Source organism: Papaver somniferum, chromosome 5, assembly GCF_003573695.1.
Source record: "Papaver somniferum cultivar HN1 chromosome 5, ASM357369v1, whole genome shotgun sequence".
Taxonomy (NCBI): Eukaryota; Viridiplantae; Streptophyta; class Magnoliopsida; order Ranunculales; family Papaveraceae; genus Papaver; species Papaver somniferum.
In genome coordinates, this window is record NC_039362.1 from 29094153 (window position 1) to 29111870 (window position 17718).

At 37.1% G+C, this 17718-nt stretch overlaps 1 pseudogene; it reads left to right on the plus strand.

Moving 5' to 3' along the window:
* Window positions 1-217: 217 nt before the first annotated feature.
* Window positions 218-17341, plus strand: LOC113278903 (annotated as a pseudogene).
* Window positions 17342-17718: the final 377 nt, after the last annotated feature.

Below are 17718 nucleotides of genomic sequence, written 5' to 3' on the forward strand. Positions count from 1 at the left end.
GAAAATGGTCAAGTACTTCATTATGTAGTAGTGGTTTTAGTTGTACGAGGATTGATTATTGAACCAACTTGCATAACCCACCCACCCTCCCCCCCATTCTTGGGTCACACATATGTGATAGAACATGATGTTTATTTTTTGCAGTGTTAATACCGAGGGATAATATTTTCTTTCTCTTCTGTTTTCAGACACAGATTTAGTTTTACATCTCTTTTCAATGGGGTTACCTAAATGCCCGCTTCTCGCTAGTGATTATGAACTTGCCAAAGAAAAAGCCTGCCAGGAGTATAAGAACTATGACTGCATTACGGAAGAGATGCACATGTATATACAGGAAGAGATGCTCAAGGTTAATCGGGCAAGATTTGATGATCAATTACACAGAGTAACTTCCCGGAGGTTATTGGTAGAGGGTCAGTCTAAGGCTACAGATAGTCATGGCAAAAAGACTGGGACAGTACATGTATCAAAGCGTGGGAGAAAAAAGTGTGGGAGAAACTATTTTGAGAACCAACTGATAATGGATAAAAAGTCCAAGGTTATAGAGTTAGCTGGCGTCACAATATTTCCCAAGGTAGGTGGCAAAAATGGATAGACCATTGTTGGCTCCCTTCAATTTCATGTAAACGGGTTTATATATGCAACCTCCAGTCCCAACTTCAATGTTTCTTTTCTGTACAAGGATGTAAAGAAAATTTTCGAACCCTGATTTTGGGCATACCAAAATCTTCTTAGGCATACAAGTCACTAGTCCTAACTTGGGTGACCTTATAAGGGGTACCCTATGGGGTGGTTCAATTACCTATATGCCCTTAAATCCTTTAAATTACTACTAATCTATCCCTAACCCTAATACAAAACCTATAATCAACTACACCTAAAAAATCAGTTTCATTCACCTTCTTCTTCTTCCTCTCCACAGCCGAACTCATTCACCCTTCCCTTTCTTTTTATTTCATCGCGGAAATTTAATTGTCGATTCGTGAAACTTTAATCGACGATTAAACTCATCTATATAATGGGTCGTCGTAAGGCAGTATCTCGTTCAAATCGATCGATTGAACAACCTATTGATGAAGAAGAAGATTTATAGAGTGAAGAACAAACTCAAAATCAACCACAAAATCAACCGGAAGAAGAGATTGAAGAAGAACCAACTCCGGAAATGAGAATAAGAAGGTTAGTTCTACAAACCCATCTCATATTTGATGTTTTTGATTGTTTTGGTCGATTTAATTCTTCAAAATCATGTGTTCTGCGGCGGTTACAGGGTATGGTTCGGCGTAAAACAAATGTTAGATGTGCGCCGAGCTGTTCTTGGAACTGAACCCTGAAAGTGCATATGAACGGCTCGGCGTAGATCTGAAATCCGTTTTGAGCCGAACTTAGTGACACAGAGACTTATATTTAGAATCGGCTTATTTGATGGTGTTAGTTTTGTGCCGAATATGTTTTGTGAATTTCAGAAATTTTGCATGTGCGTAGGATCGGCTTGTATGGTAGTATTAGTTTTGTACCGAATAAATGTTGTTTGAATTTCAGAATTTTTGCATGTGCTTAGGATCGGCTTGTATGGTTGTATTAGTTTTGTGCCGAATAAATGTTGTTTGAATTTCAGAATTTTTGCATGTGCTTAGGATCGGCTTGTATGGTTGTATTAGTTTTGCGCCGAAATGTTTCAATTCATAAGTCTAGATTCGGCTTATTCGATGTATTAGGGTTGTGCCGAATATCATTGTTAAAATTTCATAAATTTTAAAGTGTATAGGTCTTATTTATCTGATATCATGTTGCGCCGATACATATTTGAGTTCATAATCGGATTCGGCTTATTCAACGGTTTGGTTGAGCCGAATATATAGGATCGGCTTATAATTTTTGTGGTATGAGCCGATCCACTCTCTGTGTAAGCTAATAAAAATTTCAAGACATGATTCATACTTGCGCCGAATTAGTCTTATAACTTTCATACTTGTGTCAGGACCAATGCCGCGGGTAGGGAGATGTTGAAAAAAATGAAGGCCAAACTTGGTTGCAAAACACCAATGACCGTGGAAGAACAAAAATACCTCATCAACAAGTGGGATGCAATCATCACAAAGGACAAGGACCCGAGGAACCCGAACAAAGGCCTACCACTAAGAAGAGGGGTCGTGGTTAAATGCCCTTTTATGTTTCCAACTTCCTTTTAATGTTTTTCTTAAGTTTTAAGTACACTTTTATGGTGTTGCAAACACCTTTGCTTTTAGGTGCTCAACTTTGTTTTTAATGGTGCTGGGATTGGGTTATGGACACCTTCAATTTCATGTTTTAATGAATAGCTTAACAGTTATGCGCCGAATGTATAGAGTTCGGCTTATCCTCTAATGTTAGTTAAGCGCCGAATCATTTGTCCTTCAGGTTCGGCTTTTTCTATAATTTGAGTTATAAGCCGAGCCTTAAAAATCATTATTGGTGTAATCCAGTATATAGTTCGGCTTAAATCTCACCAATATGGTGAGCCGAATCTGTAAAAATTTTCAAAAAATAGCCGTTACTTATATAGGTTCGGCTTATGTTCTAAAATTTCTATAAGCCGAACCTTTACTTTTTTTCACGAAAATCTAGGAACGACTCTTCTTTTGAAATATATAGCCGTTGTAAAACTATATTCTATATATACCTACATGTTCTTTCATATTCTTAACCACATATGCTCAACAAATGGCACCCCCAACTCCTAAGTTTACTCTAGAAGAAGATTTATCTCTTTGCACTAATTATGTAGCATATTATCCAAAGAAGGGTGAAGAACGACGAGTAAATGGTATGATGAGTATGTACTACTTGGTTAGAATTCATGAAGCCTTCAGCATGGAAACAGGTAATCCTCACAACCGGGATAGTGCGTCCTTGTTTTGCCGAATTATAAGTATTAAGAAAAAAGTCACAGACTTCATAGCTTTAGTTCGGATTGTGAGTCGATATCGACTCAAAGGTGAAACAAACTCTGAGATTGAAGTTCGAGCTCTAGAGGAATGGCGACGATGGAAGGGAAAGAATTTCAAATACAAAGATCACTACCACATTCTTAGAAGGTTTCTCATTACCCGTTTAGGATATTAGAAATTAATTGCAAGCCTACTATGTAGCAGGGATGTAATCCACAATTTCTATGAATTTGAAAAGTCTATTTGGAATGATATAATAATTCTTGTGTTCATGAATCATGAAAGGTTCGGCTTTCTTCAGAAATATACTACAAGCCGAACCTAGCAAAGTAATTCTGGTTTTTTAAAGTTTCAAGGTTCGGCTTGCAGTGAAATAATATTATAAGCCGAACCTGACAAAAAAACTCTGGTATTTTTTTGTTGTCAGGTTCGGCTTTCAGTGAATTGTTCTTATAAGCCGAACCTGACACAAAATAAACGGATAAATCCATGAAACATTTTTTATGGAGATCCTAAACGAATCTCATCCTCTTCACTGACCTCTTTCTCATCATCTTCACTGACCTCATTCTCATCATCTTCACTGACCTCTTGCTTAACATCTTCATCCTCATCACTTGAAAACGTAATATTACTTGCACTTGGAGGCTGCACATGCAAAGATTTCCAAAGATCCATTTCTGTCGCATAATTTGCACACCAATCCATCGCAAAATTATTTTCAAATCTAGGCCAAAAGGCTGCACTCATCAAGGGTGGTAATGGGCAACCGGGTCTAAGTTTGAGGCCGATAAAATGACAATTTTGAACAAATCCAAGAACAAGTCTTCTATCCTTTACACCATCATTGCAAGGTTTTGTTGGAGGCGCGTAAGTAAAGCTACTACCCGTCCATGCGAAACAATGTACGACGCAATTGAATGTCTCCGCTATTAAAAACCCACAAATGGGCATTGCCATCCAATGTTCTTCGGTAATGATAAAATCCCCATGCAAACGACGTTCGAATGCAACGTACTCCGCTGCCACCCCTGCATCTTTTCTTGGACCTGTTCTCATCATTGTCTTATAGAATTTTTGTTTTTACGTAGGGTTTGTAACAATCGTTCCGAATATAGTTCACTTCATTTTCAGGGGGCACCGGATTATTCCCTTCCATAAAAGGACCAAGTTTGCCGTGACGTAATAACCACAATTTCCATCGCCTTGCACGTCGTCCATTGCTATAATATGCTCATGAATTATTGGCGATAGATCTTCCAAGTAGTTATCGTATATAAAATTGATAGGCCTCATATACCTACCGGACTTATCTCTTTTGGGTCCTCTCATCCTACCAATTTCATGTACGGTCCTTTTCTCCTTTATCTTAGTTTGTGAAGGATACATCTTAGCCTTCCCCTTGACATCCTCTTTACTATCCTTAGCTTGTGACGGACAATCATTATCATTCACCTCTTTGTTACTTGTTTCCGATTTTTGAATACTCGGGCGACCTCGTTTTTTTGGAACTTTGACTTCTTCCTCCTTCATCAACTTCTCAATTTCTTTCTTTGCCTTTTCAAACCTTGCATCATGGTACTCAACGCCGGATGGATTCCTTTTATTAGCCAATAGTTCCTTGTTGGCTTGTCTAGTTTGAAAATTATTCATTTTCTTACTCTTCCTACCTTTCGGGTCACTCTTCTCCGGTTCCAAAATATTTTCTTGGGTGAAAGGATACATGACCGGCATCATGTTGTCCCATAGGAATTTCTTTTGAGGTCGGGACATATTCCTATACATCTCCGCCAATTTTTTCCCATTTGTCGTGTCCCATATCTCTAGATCATCCTCATCGTCTTCGGTTGGGAGAGGATCGAAGCTTAATTGTTTCCAAAAATGATCAATATCCTCAAATGGTATGATACCATCCTTGTACCGAAGTAGGTCATGGCGGCATGGAAGTCCCATAGATTTCTTCATTGTACAAACACACTCTTCCTCCAAGGTGGCGCCTAATGTTAATCAAATCCACTTCTTTCATCAACAAGTCGATGCATAATGGGAGACTCTATAAGTTAATTCCCTAGCCAATTAGTACCATAATTCTTGTGTCTAAACATAAGGTCATGCTCGAACGCGGTTTTAATTCTCACAACATCACTTTTGAAATATTCATCAATTGCATCAAAAACCGTGACAAAAGTGTCAACACAACCAAAAAGGTTCTTCTTCAACCGATAATGAGCCGACTCTACCATACTTGTGGCTTGGTTGTCGAAGTGTTTGTGCCGATTTGTGAAACAACTCACGAACCTTTCTTTATTAGGTTCCAACACATCTTTGACCAAGTAAGTAATGACATCGGGGTAGGCGGTCTTCCAATGCTTAATAAGCATTTAAAATTTTCTTCATAGACATCCTCGGTGATTGACCATATCAAAGCTTCCCATTCGCCTTGGAAAGAAGCCCACAACATCTCATTATGTTCATATGCTTTCAAGAATTCCTTCTTTTTCTTTACTCGTGTCTCCAACGGTAGCTTAGCAATATCTCTAATTCTTTCAACTTAAGTGGTTGAATTATCGGTTGACATTTTTTCCTCACATTGCACCATATGTGAAACGTACAAAGAAAATTGAATGCATCCGGAAATACCTTCTTAATAGCATACATCAACGATGAATCTTGATCGGAAACGAACACTTTAGGAAGAGCACCCTCCCGGAAGATTAACTTCAATTGTTCTAACCCCCAAACATAACTCTCTTTCTTCTCGTTTTTCATGAAACAAAAAGCCACGGTGAACGGTGCCTTTGTCGAAGTATGCCCCACAATGTTCATCAACGCATCTCATATTTATTAGTCTTGTATGTGCAATCCAATATAATAACTTGTGGGAAGCATAGAGCCAATTGGGCGCATTCCGGGTGGGCAAGGAAAAGGTGTGTGACTTGACCGAAGTCATCCAACTTCTTTTGGCAAGCGTAGTTATTCTTCACCCCTAACCACATTACTTGTTGCATCACCATCCTACCTTGCAAATTGAGTATTCTAATCTTTTGTCTTGCATTGTAGATAGTTTGCATAGTCGACTTGTTATTCTTGTTGTCCGCCTTCAATTTGCTAAGAATCCTAGAAGGTGGCAAACGTGCTCGTGTCATTTTATCCACTTCTAGCATCTCGTCGGGTTTGAGTCGCGCTACTTTCGCATGTCCATGAAGGTCTTTGGGACGTGGGTGGTTATGACGACAATCCATATCTTTATTCATTATCCAATATTGATCTTCTTTGTTCATGGACTTATTCTTGAGGTTGAAAACGATCTTGAAAGGGAAATTTCTTTTCTTCGTCTTCGTCCTATTCTTTCTCCCGGTCTTCCCAACGTATACAGTACCCTTTTTAACCTTGCTAGCGCCGGTTCCACTACGCTCACAAATCATTTCAAACCGATCCCATCGGCTTTGTTGTCCTTTAACTAGTACACAATTTATCTTCATCGCGTGTTTCTCAAGCCAATCCAGAACTTCTGGTTTAGTTTTCTATATCTACGTTCATTCCAAAACAAGTAATTTGTAAGAAAAACTTTGGAATATTCCTACAACATTAAGGTAAATAAAAGGTTCTTACATACCAAATTATTTTGGAAGTGATCCTTGGTATCCTCGTGAATTATGTCTACTGGATCAAGTTGATTTTCCATGGGTCCAAGCACGATCTACAAAGAATATCACAAGGTTAAACACTAGAAAGGGAATATAATAACAAGGTTCGGCGCATTCGATAATCACATTATGTGCCGAACTATAAACATTTACAGGTTTCGGCTTATACGATATCCTCAATATGTGCCGAACCACGAACAATATTTTAACCCAAAAATTAACAAATTCATGTTCGGCTCAGACGATAATCATATTATGTGCCGAACCTTGAACATAAGAGGTTTCGGCTGATACGATATTCTTCATATGTGTCGAACCAGTAACAATATTTCAACCCATAAATTAAAAAATTATTTTCGGCACATACGATTTTGGATATGTAAGCCGAATTAGTAATGATTCTATTCCGGGATATTCAGGATGTTGTTCGGCTTACTATGAAACTTTCATATAAGCCGAACTAGTGTCTAGCAAAAGGGTTGGAATTGGAAATTATAGGTTCGGCGCATGCAGTAAACATATTCAGTAAGCCGAACCGTTCATCAATTGGTAGATTCGGCTCATAGATGTGAGCCGAACCTCAACCTGTTTCGCCGAACCATGATTCAAAAAACCTAACTTTTGATAATTGAGAGCTATAGAAGTGAGATTAAGTATAGGATATAAGTGTACCTGTGTATTAGAATCATTGGGTTCCTCATCAATGTCTTCATCATCAGGATTTGGCTCATAAAAATCATCATCTTGAGTTTGTGTTTGAGTTTGAGCTTGAGTTTGAGTGGGTGTAAAATCATTCTCATAATCTAAGAAATCAGCCATTTCTGGATCATTGTTGTAGTTGATATGTATTTTCCTAGGTTTTTTAGATGAATGATGACCCTCCTCATCCTCCATTGAATCAAGAATTAGAATTTTCTCACTTTCTCTCCTTCTTAACCAAACCAAAACTATGATTTTTTTTCCTCAAATTTTTCATCTAAACAACTCTTATAATTCTGAAAATTATTTTAATCACTAAACAAAATATTTAATCACTAATCAAGATTATTAACACTAATACGTAAAGGGCAGATTTGCCATTAAAAAAATTTGGGTTAAGGGGTTATTTGATTTTGCTATTTCACAACCTTTTTTGTCTTCATTCAGTATGCCTTGGAAGATTTTGGTATGCCCAAAACGGGAAGGCCACCTCTCTTGCGCTTCCGCTTGGGTCGCCCCATTAAGGTGGAGACAACATATCCAATTCCGATTGGTGTCGACCCTTGTGGGACAGGGGAGATCTGATGATGATTCGAATAAGATTGAGAAAGAGAAGCAAAGCCGTATCGAGGATTTAAAGAACTTTTTCTTCGAAGTTGAACTTAAATGGAGTTGTATACCTATACACGATTATCCATTTGAGGAGCTAGATGAGACGTATGAATTTCATGGGATTGGTCCCTCCAAGGCATGGTCCGTCTTCGGCCTGACATCATTTTCGCTAGTTGGGCTTGTGGATACACCTTTCTTTGTTGTCCGCCTACGCGATATTGAGATTGTTAACCTGACGCAACTTGAACCTGAGAAAATTTATATGACTGTCGTTTATAAGGACTTCAAGCTTGATCCGCTTCAAATCAATTCAATTCCCTTGCACTCGCTCAGTGGCATAAAAAAGTGCCTTGACTATAGGAACGTGACATATTATGTGAACACTCAAGAACAAGAACTCTGGGGCCCAGAATGAAAGAGATAGCGAATTCTCCTAGGAAGTTCATAGATCGGGGTGTATGGATGGCTTTTGGTCTTGAGGATGTTGATACATTATACTACTACAACCGCCACAAAGTATTCGAAGAGTGTGATTCAGATGAAGAAGTTAGCGACTACTACTACCACTAGGAAGGATCCAAAGTAGTAGTGAATGAATCAGATATATAGAAGAATAGAAAAGCAAGATAGTGGTGGAGTGAGAGGAGCAGTGAATCAGATATATAAAAAGATGTGAGTAAAGCAGGAGAAAGGTCGAGTTTAGACAAAGATTGAGTCCAATTTATTGTACTGCAATCGTGCATTGGTGTTCATTAGTTATGTTTCACTGGCAACAACCCTGAAAAAGGTTCAACGATCCTTATGCAGATTACTGCTATTATTTGCCAAATGGTAACTATGGTGCTCTCTGATTCTCAATGATTCGTATAACTGCCTGTTGGGTGCAATAATCAAAAACAAGGAAAAATCAAATAAGCAAAAGTTATTGATACTTAGGTCCTTTATAATGGAAGTGATCGATTTGATGAAATGAATGAGCTCCCCATATCCCCGCAACAACAACAAGGCAAAACTTTGGAAAAAACAGAGTGAGTCACGTGTTCAACACGTTGCCCTTAAGACATTAGCGCACGGCTACACTCAAGAGTGATGCTATAGCCCTCACAGGACGGATATCTCCACGATAAAACACCCTAATACACCTACTACTAGCATATGTAGTAGATGCTCAACTTGAGCTTGACAATTCCGAAAAAACCATAAAGAAAAATCTCGAACGCTTGAGAAAACAATATAAAATATTTTTTTACCTTGGGGGTCCCTCTAAATATAGAGCAACCCCTTTCCCATACATTTTACAAAAGTAGTGAATTTGTTTATATAATTGACAAATACAACTTAAGAAAAAAAACTCCCCGATTTGGGACTAAAAGGTTTATATAGTTTCTTAAAACTACTAAAAATTGGAAACTCCACAACGTGGGACTAAAAAGTTTCATTCACAAAAGAAAACAATAAATTATAATTTTTTATTGAAACTTTAAAAAATTATTTTTTTATTAATCGTTTTCCAACAATCCCCCACATGAATGAAAACTCAATAAAACATGAAAACACAGATAAATCTTGGTAAATCAACATCCCAACCTCACGATCCAAACAGACTGATCGTGCAAGTGTTGAAATCATACTAGTAATTTCTACGTCCTCTCCCTCACACAAAAGTGTGTTGACCCTAGGGTCATACTATGGATTGCATAAATAATAATAGTATTGAGAGCTTTCATCTTTAGTTCTCACATGGTGAGACTATAGGTATATTTCACCAAAGTGAAAAAGCATGAACTAGTGAACCCTTAGTGACCTTTAGGTCCTAAGTTCCAGTAATACCAAAACCATCAAAACAAAAATCACATAAAAAGCGCAGGAAATACCATTTTAGGCAGAGGTGTCCATGAGGTCTTGAACCTTTGCTTAGTGAGATATTACCGGAATTACTTGCTAGAGACAGTGAACTATGTCTTGAACTGCTAGCATTTGATGTAATTCGCGATAACAACCACGGGTGATATCTCCAAGATTGCTGCCAAGCTCGTGCCGTTTTGTCCAATTTGGCCCTGGACATATCCTGTTTCTCAGAATGCTCTAGAGAATCAAAGCTCATATTCTCATAGGAAGCGGCCCACTTCCTCATTCAGATAGGTGAGTTTCCATAAAGAGTGTTACTGCTACACCCCACTTCAATCTTAAATTAAAAATATAGAACTCATTAAGACTTCTTAAAAATAATCCTTCACATGGAGTCACACTATCACGTCTACACCATAGGGAAGGGACAGAGAATAAAATTCTCTGATAGTGTTTACCTTTACCCACCACAAATTAGTTGTCTCATTCGAAAACTTGATCTTGGGATCTTCAGTCATCAAGGTTGAGTATCCTTCATGGAAGTTTAATTTATGAGCTTAAGCCCCTTCCCCCTCGATGCATTTCTAACTATCTCTTGGGATAAACCTTTCTTCAAAGATTGCGCGATGTTCTCCTTGGACTTTATCCAATCAATGGAAATAATGCCGATTGAGATTAGTTATTTTCAGCTTTAGCTATTATAGCTTGGCTAACACAACGTATAGATATAGCTGGCACAGGCTTATGCCAGAGAGGAATGTCTTCTAAAAAGCATCTTAGGCACTCGGCCCCCTCTCGTGCTTTATCTAACTCAATACTCTCAGATTCCATAATGAATTGAGCAATATATGTTTGTTTGTAAATCTTCCAAAAATAAACCCTGATGCTAGAGTGAAACATATCCACTCGTAGACTTAGACTCCTCTGAGTCAACTATCCATTTTACGTCACAAAGTCCCTCAAGGATAGCAAGATACCTTTGATAAATCAAATAAAAGGTAATAGAGTATTTTAGGTACCATAATACTCTACTCAGTGCATCTGAATGCTATTGCTCTGGACTACAATTATATGTACTTAACTTACTCACAATATAGGCAATGTTTGGACTCTTACAGTTCATTAAATTCATCAGACATCCTATAACTCTTGAGTATTCAAGTTAAGATACTCCATTAACCTTTTTTCTTGAGTCTACATGAACAATCGTACGGAGTACAAGCAGGCTTACAATCACACTGATTGTATCTCTTAAGCACAAATTCAAAATATGAGAATGACAAAGACTACATATGTTAGATTATTTTCTAATCCTCATCCCTAAGATTACATCAACAGGGCCCAAGTCTTTCAAGTCAACGTTCTCATTCAGCGCATGTTTTTAGTGGAATTAATCACATCTATGTTTGTATCAAGTATAAGCATATCATCAACATACAAGCATACAATCACACAGGCATCCTTAACAAGTTACTTGTAAATATACTTGTCAGATTCATTAACTTAAATCCACTACACATTATCATATGATCAAATTTTCCATGTCACTGTTTACGTGCTTATTTTATAAACCATACAAAATTTTGTTCAACTTACAAACTTTGTCATCATAACCTTTCACTACAAAGTCCTCAGGTTGGTCTATGTAAATTTCTTTATCTAATTCACGATTTTAGAAAAGATGTCTTAACATCCATCTGATGTATCTCTAATTTGTTTATGACAACAATAACAATTATCATCTCAACGGAAGTAAATCTCGTCACATGTGAATAAGAATCAAGGAAATATACACCTTCTTTTAGTTTATAGCCTTTAGCTACCAACTTAGCCTAATATTTTTCTACAGTTCCATATACCTAATGTTTCCTCTTAAAGACTCATTTACATCTCATGGTCTTATTCTCTGGAGGTAAACTATAAACCTCCTAAATCAGGTTCCGACGGACTGAGTCCATTTTACTAAATGAAGCTTCTTACCAGAATGGGGTTTCAGTAGATATCAAGGCTTCTTTACAAGTCCAGGGATTAGACTAAGCTAGGCATGTTATGAAGTCGGCTTCATAAGAAGTCTCAAGTCTAATTGTTTTACTTCTCTTAGGCTCAACCTTAACTTTATCTTCCTTTAAGATAAGTTCTGACTATTTGAAAATAAATCTAGGGGATCAACAATACATCTCTAATGAGGTACAGGTTTAAGAATAAACATGTTCAAAGAACTCAACATCCCTAGGTTATGTAATAGTATTCACAACAAAGTCAGAAAAATCACACCAGAGTATGAAAAATCAGAACACACAACCAAAAATCTATATGTAGAAGTATACTCAGCATACCTTATATGAAGACACAATCAACATTTTTGGTTTCTATCTAGTTCTTTTAGGAAGAGGAATGAAAATCTTAGTCAAACACCCCCACACTTTGACATATTCATAAGAAGGTCATCTACCTTTCCATAAATCATATGGAGTTTCATCTGATCCTTAAGGGTACTATATTCAGGATATACTAGTTAAGAGGACTGCTTCCTCCCACAAGACCGCAGATAATCCTGAACTAATCAACATGGCAATTATTATCTCCTTAAGGTTACAATTATTATGTTCAAGGCTTCTAATTGGTTTTAAACTTCAAGTTTATACATCTTAAGGCTTCTAAGGCATCATCCTTATCCCTAAACAAGTATACAAGATAGTACCTCGTACAATCATCTATGGAAGTTATAAACCATCTTTTACCATAGTGGTTTTAGGTTGAACTCATGTCAACTAGGCCTAACTGAATTAATTCTAAGGGATTAGAATTACTATGAACATTTGTGCTAAAAGATTTTATTGCAAATTCATTTCACTTTTGTGTTCAAGATCCAAACTAAATTTGGGTACCAAGTCTACCATGCAAAACATTCAAAGACACACAAAAGAAAGCACAAGAATCAACTATATTCACTTCATCAGATTTTCCTTTAAACTTATATAGACCCTAAGTCCTATAACTGTTGCCTAAAAAATCAATACCCTTAGTTATAACAAGTTTTCCACATTTAATTAAGATCTTCAATCTTTTACCATCTTCAAGAGAACAAGATACAAGATTTATTCATATGCTCGGAACATGAAAACTTCATTCAGTGTGAGAATATTACAGATATGAGCTTATGCTCGACCTTTGCCTTTTATGAAACCTCTGTCGCAGATGAGTTACTCATATAGAGTTTCTCGACATCCCTTATCCTCTGATAAGAGGTGAACAAGTCTCTGTTTTAACAAACATACTTAATGGCTCCAGAGTCCACCCACCAGTTTCTCATATTGGTTATTAAAATAACTTTCGATATCATGTCAATGAACTCGTTCTAAATTGTTTCAACTAAATTAGCATTAACTTTCTACTAATTAAGGTTTTATGTTGTCTACACTTTACTGTCGTATGGCCAGGAATTTTACAAACATAACAATCACCCTTAATTAAAGTAATGCTGGATTCAGTTTTACGAAACATACCTTTATTATAAAGACTATGCTTAGAGTTGTGTTTGATTTTCTCGCCTTTGTCAGCTTTGGAAGACTTGTGTTCATCCACATGCGCCTGGTAGCCATGTTCCTTTTCAATTTCATGTCACAAACTTCGTTTATACTCTGACCACGGACACGGTAATTTCCCAATCACCTAATACACCATATCTCACAAACCTTAGTTCAGATAAAATATGAGTTTTGAATATAATATCTAGATTTATAAACTTCGTTTGAACCACCATATCAAAAACCTCATGGTTACCCCATAAAAACTACTTTAGTTAACAACAAAATTCTGCCCATCAGAATTTTTCAGGAACGTTTCTCAGTTTTGTAAAATATCAAAAAAATACTTTTACAACTCCAAAAATTCTGAAATTTTACGTGGGTAACTATCAGGATGTCTACTACGTTGTGTCAAAAGGGTTCATCGAAATTCCTTCTAGGTTAAGAGATAAACTCGAAACTCTACATCTGACCAAAAATTCGTTTTTGTTTTTCACTCCACAATTAACATCCATGATTCACAAACCAACCAACCATTTTTGATTATTACAAATACTAATGTCTTAAGATTGTTGGGTGCAATAATCAAAAATAAGGAAAAATAAAATAAGCAAAAGTTATTGATACTTAGCTCCTTTATAATGGAAGTGATCGATTTGATGAAACGAATGAGCTCCCCATATCTCCGCAACAGCAACAAGGCAAAACTTTGGAAAAAACAGAGTGAGTCACACGTTGCCCTTAAGACATTAGCTCCCGGCTACACTCAAGAGTGATGCTATAGCCCTCACAGGACGGATATCTCCAGGATAAAACATCCTAATACACCTACTACTAGCATATGTAGTAGATGCTCAACTTGAGCTTGGCAACCTCGAAAAAACCATAAAGGAAAATCTCGAACGCTTGAGAAAACAATATAAAATATTTTTCCCTTGGGGGTCCCTCTAAATATAGAGCAACCACTTTCCCATAAATTTTACAAAAGTAGTGAATTTGTTTATATAATTGACAAATACAACTTAAGAAGAAAAACTCCCCGATGTGGGACTAAAAGGTTTATATAGTTTCTTAAAACTACTAAAAATTGGAAACTCCACAATGTGGGACTAAAAAGTTTCATTCACAAAAAAAAAAATAATAAATTATAATTTTTTATTAAAACTTTAAAAAATTATTTTTTTTATTAATCGTTTTCCAACGCTGCCTAATAACTATAACCATTTTACTGAAGTAAGACCGAATCAACCCTCCTTTTACCATTTGCCGAAAGCCTATTATTATTCGGAAGGATCCCCAAGCGTCCAGTAACCATCATACATATGGAACTAACGGCTCATGTGGAACTTGGGAAAATGCTTCAAATCCATAAAGTGATAAAACAATTCAACAGAAAAAGGATAAAAGTTTTGGCATCCAGTTCTCAATCTCAAACGCTTTTATACGTGGGGAATAAAGTGTATATATATTCTGCTTCAACTCACCACCATTTCAATTATCCTCACCTAGTTCTTAAACTCAGGCATCCTGCAGCAACTAATAAGCAATATAAACCCACTATTACTGCTGCTACTACCAACATTGAGAAAATGGCAGGTGGAGACAAATATGCAATGGATGTGGGATCTATGTAGTCGATTTCGGTCGAAATTCCGGATTTCGGTCCAAGAAGACATGATTTTGTTAATTTCGGTCGGACGAAATCTTTGCGAAAATTTCGGCCGGAAACGCATTTTTCGGTCGGAATTGATTTGTCTTGGCCGGATTTTTTTTTCTTTTTAAATTGAGTGGACTAATCTCACGTACAAAAATTAAAAAGATTAATTCACTCACTAGTATTATTGTTTGTTGTTGTGTTTGAATTTCTTGAGCTAAAATTATTATTTGGTGTTGATGATGAGGAAGGTGAACAACCAGAATTACTAATACTATGTTTCTTTTAAGTGATTATCGATACGAGGATATAAAATATGAAACCGAGATTTTACCGAGATTTTAAAACGGAATTTTCCCGAGACAAAGTTGTACCAGTATCTCGGTGTCGACCGAGACAATCCGAAATCCGAAATTGACTACCTTGTGTGGGATACAACTAGCCGTACCTCCATCAGCTCAAACCATTCGGTGCTCAATCTGTCAAACCGTTACGTCAGTACAGCCAATCAGTTACTCATATGTTCAAACCACTACTAATCATGACCCGGTACGTCAGGCCACACGTTGGTTCAAAGGCGTGCTTAACAATGTTTCGAATACAATTGATTCAGTAGTCGCTTCTTCCATTAATAATTCGGGTTCAACTCGTCCCTCTACTTACTCATATTATCTTCCTATTCAGCGGCCACTTGCTTTTCCACCAGTGCATGGTAGAAAGAGGGCGCTTCTAATTGGTATATCTTACCGGTCTAAGAGGTATGAGCTCAAGGGAAGTGTCAACGACGTTAACTGCATGAAATTTCTTTTGATTGAGAAATTAGGATATCCAAAGGATTCAATACTGGTTCTAACAGGTATCTTGAACAGATTACTTATTCTTTAAAGTTCTTCGTGTTTTCAAGAAATTGATAGTTATGATGATATGTACATCTTTGGATAAGCATGAGTTAGATGATATTGTGAGCTGTGAGCCCCCTGTATGTGTCCGGTACTCTGCTGTAACTGTGTGTGATATAAGAACTAAATATTGTGGTGAAAATATGTTTACTGACCCATGATAATTGGTGAACTTATGCTTGAAAATGATTACTTACAGACGATTGAGCGTGAATGGATTCCTACAAAGTGAAATATTCAACGGGCACTTCAGTGGCTTATGGAAGGATGCAAGTCGGGGGACTCTTTGGTGTTCCATTATTCAGGTCATGGTGCTCAACAACCTAATCGTAATGGAGATGAAGTTGATGGTTTTGATGAAACCATTTGTCCTCTAGATTATGAGAAAGAAGGGATGATTCTCGACGACGAGATAAATGCTACTATAGTTAGGCCTCTCCCTAAGGGTGCAACACTGCATGCGATCATCGATGCTTGCCATAGCGGAACGGTCCTTGATCTACCTTACTTTTGCAGGATGAACCAGTAAAGATCTTCCTTTAATTTGTTATATAGAAGACATTTAACAAATTCTGCCATCACATAACTCAACCTATTTGCAAACGTTTTTTAAATGCAGTATGACATAGTTTCTTACTCATTTATATTACTGAATGGGGTTGCACAGGAATGGATACTATACTTGGGAGGATCACAGTCCTCCATCCGGTGCATATAAAGGAACAAGCGGCGGGTTGGCTTTATGTTTCAGTGCTTGTGATGATCATCAAACCTCTGCAGATACTTCTGTAAGTAAATATGTTTATCTAGCCCAACCCAGACAAGTTCTACAAACAATATTTTTCTTGCCCTCAAACTTCGTTGTTTAATCAACTGCTTCGCGAACCTATTTAGAATCGAGGATCTAGATGAGATTTATTTTAAGCATCTCCCAATAAACTTGCAGATAAGAAATTGCAAGGATTAAGCAGCCTAGTTTTAAACAGTTGTTCCTATTGAATTCGCAGGCTCTTGCTGGTAATGCGATGACTGGTGGCATGACATTTAGTTTCATACAAGCTGTTCAGAGCGCACCGGGACTTACATATGGTGCTCTGCATCTCGCTATGAGAACTGCTATACGCGAGGCTAAAACTGGGATACGTTTTAACGGCCCAATTACATCTGTTTTAAGGAAAATGTTCCACATTGGATTGTCACAGGTGCTTTTTCTCTATGGATCTCCTATTTCAATTTAAAATGTATTTTTTTTTTGGTACACAAATTATGCTTGCAAAAAGGATTAATAAAGCTAATTTCGTTTTGTTTTACCTTGTGTCGATTTGCAGGAACCTCAGTTGTCGGCTTCTGAGAAGTTTGACATTTACAGCAAGCGAGTTGTTCTATAGTCGAAGATAATAATCTACAACCTTGCAAGTTTTCTTAAAAAGACATTATAAATTTATGAAAAGCCTGTAATCGGCGTTTATGACTAATTAGTATTTCTGTCTGTTTCTTAACTAACTTGCCATTGTGATGGTTGTAATTTTGTCTGAGCCTGTTTCTGTATTTACACTGCAAAACCCACAACTCACATGACCAATCCAGCACAGTGGCATCTTTATAAAGCTATAAGTGCATCCCACTTGTCATTTACCGGCGACTTGGCAGTTTAAAACCTGAGTCGAAGTTTTATCCCACTTTTCCGTTGGTTTCACTTGTGAGACTTTATACTTGAATGTTTCACGTTTAGCAGCCCAACATGACATTAGTTCAGAAAATGCTAGATCACAAGTCCTTATCAAACTTGTCGATTGAAGGGGGCGGTAAAAGGGTAATGGATAATCTGAGTGCAAAGAAAATCACAGCTGCAGTTAGCAACTTTCTGAGGTACCAATTCATCCGATAGAACTGGAAACAACT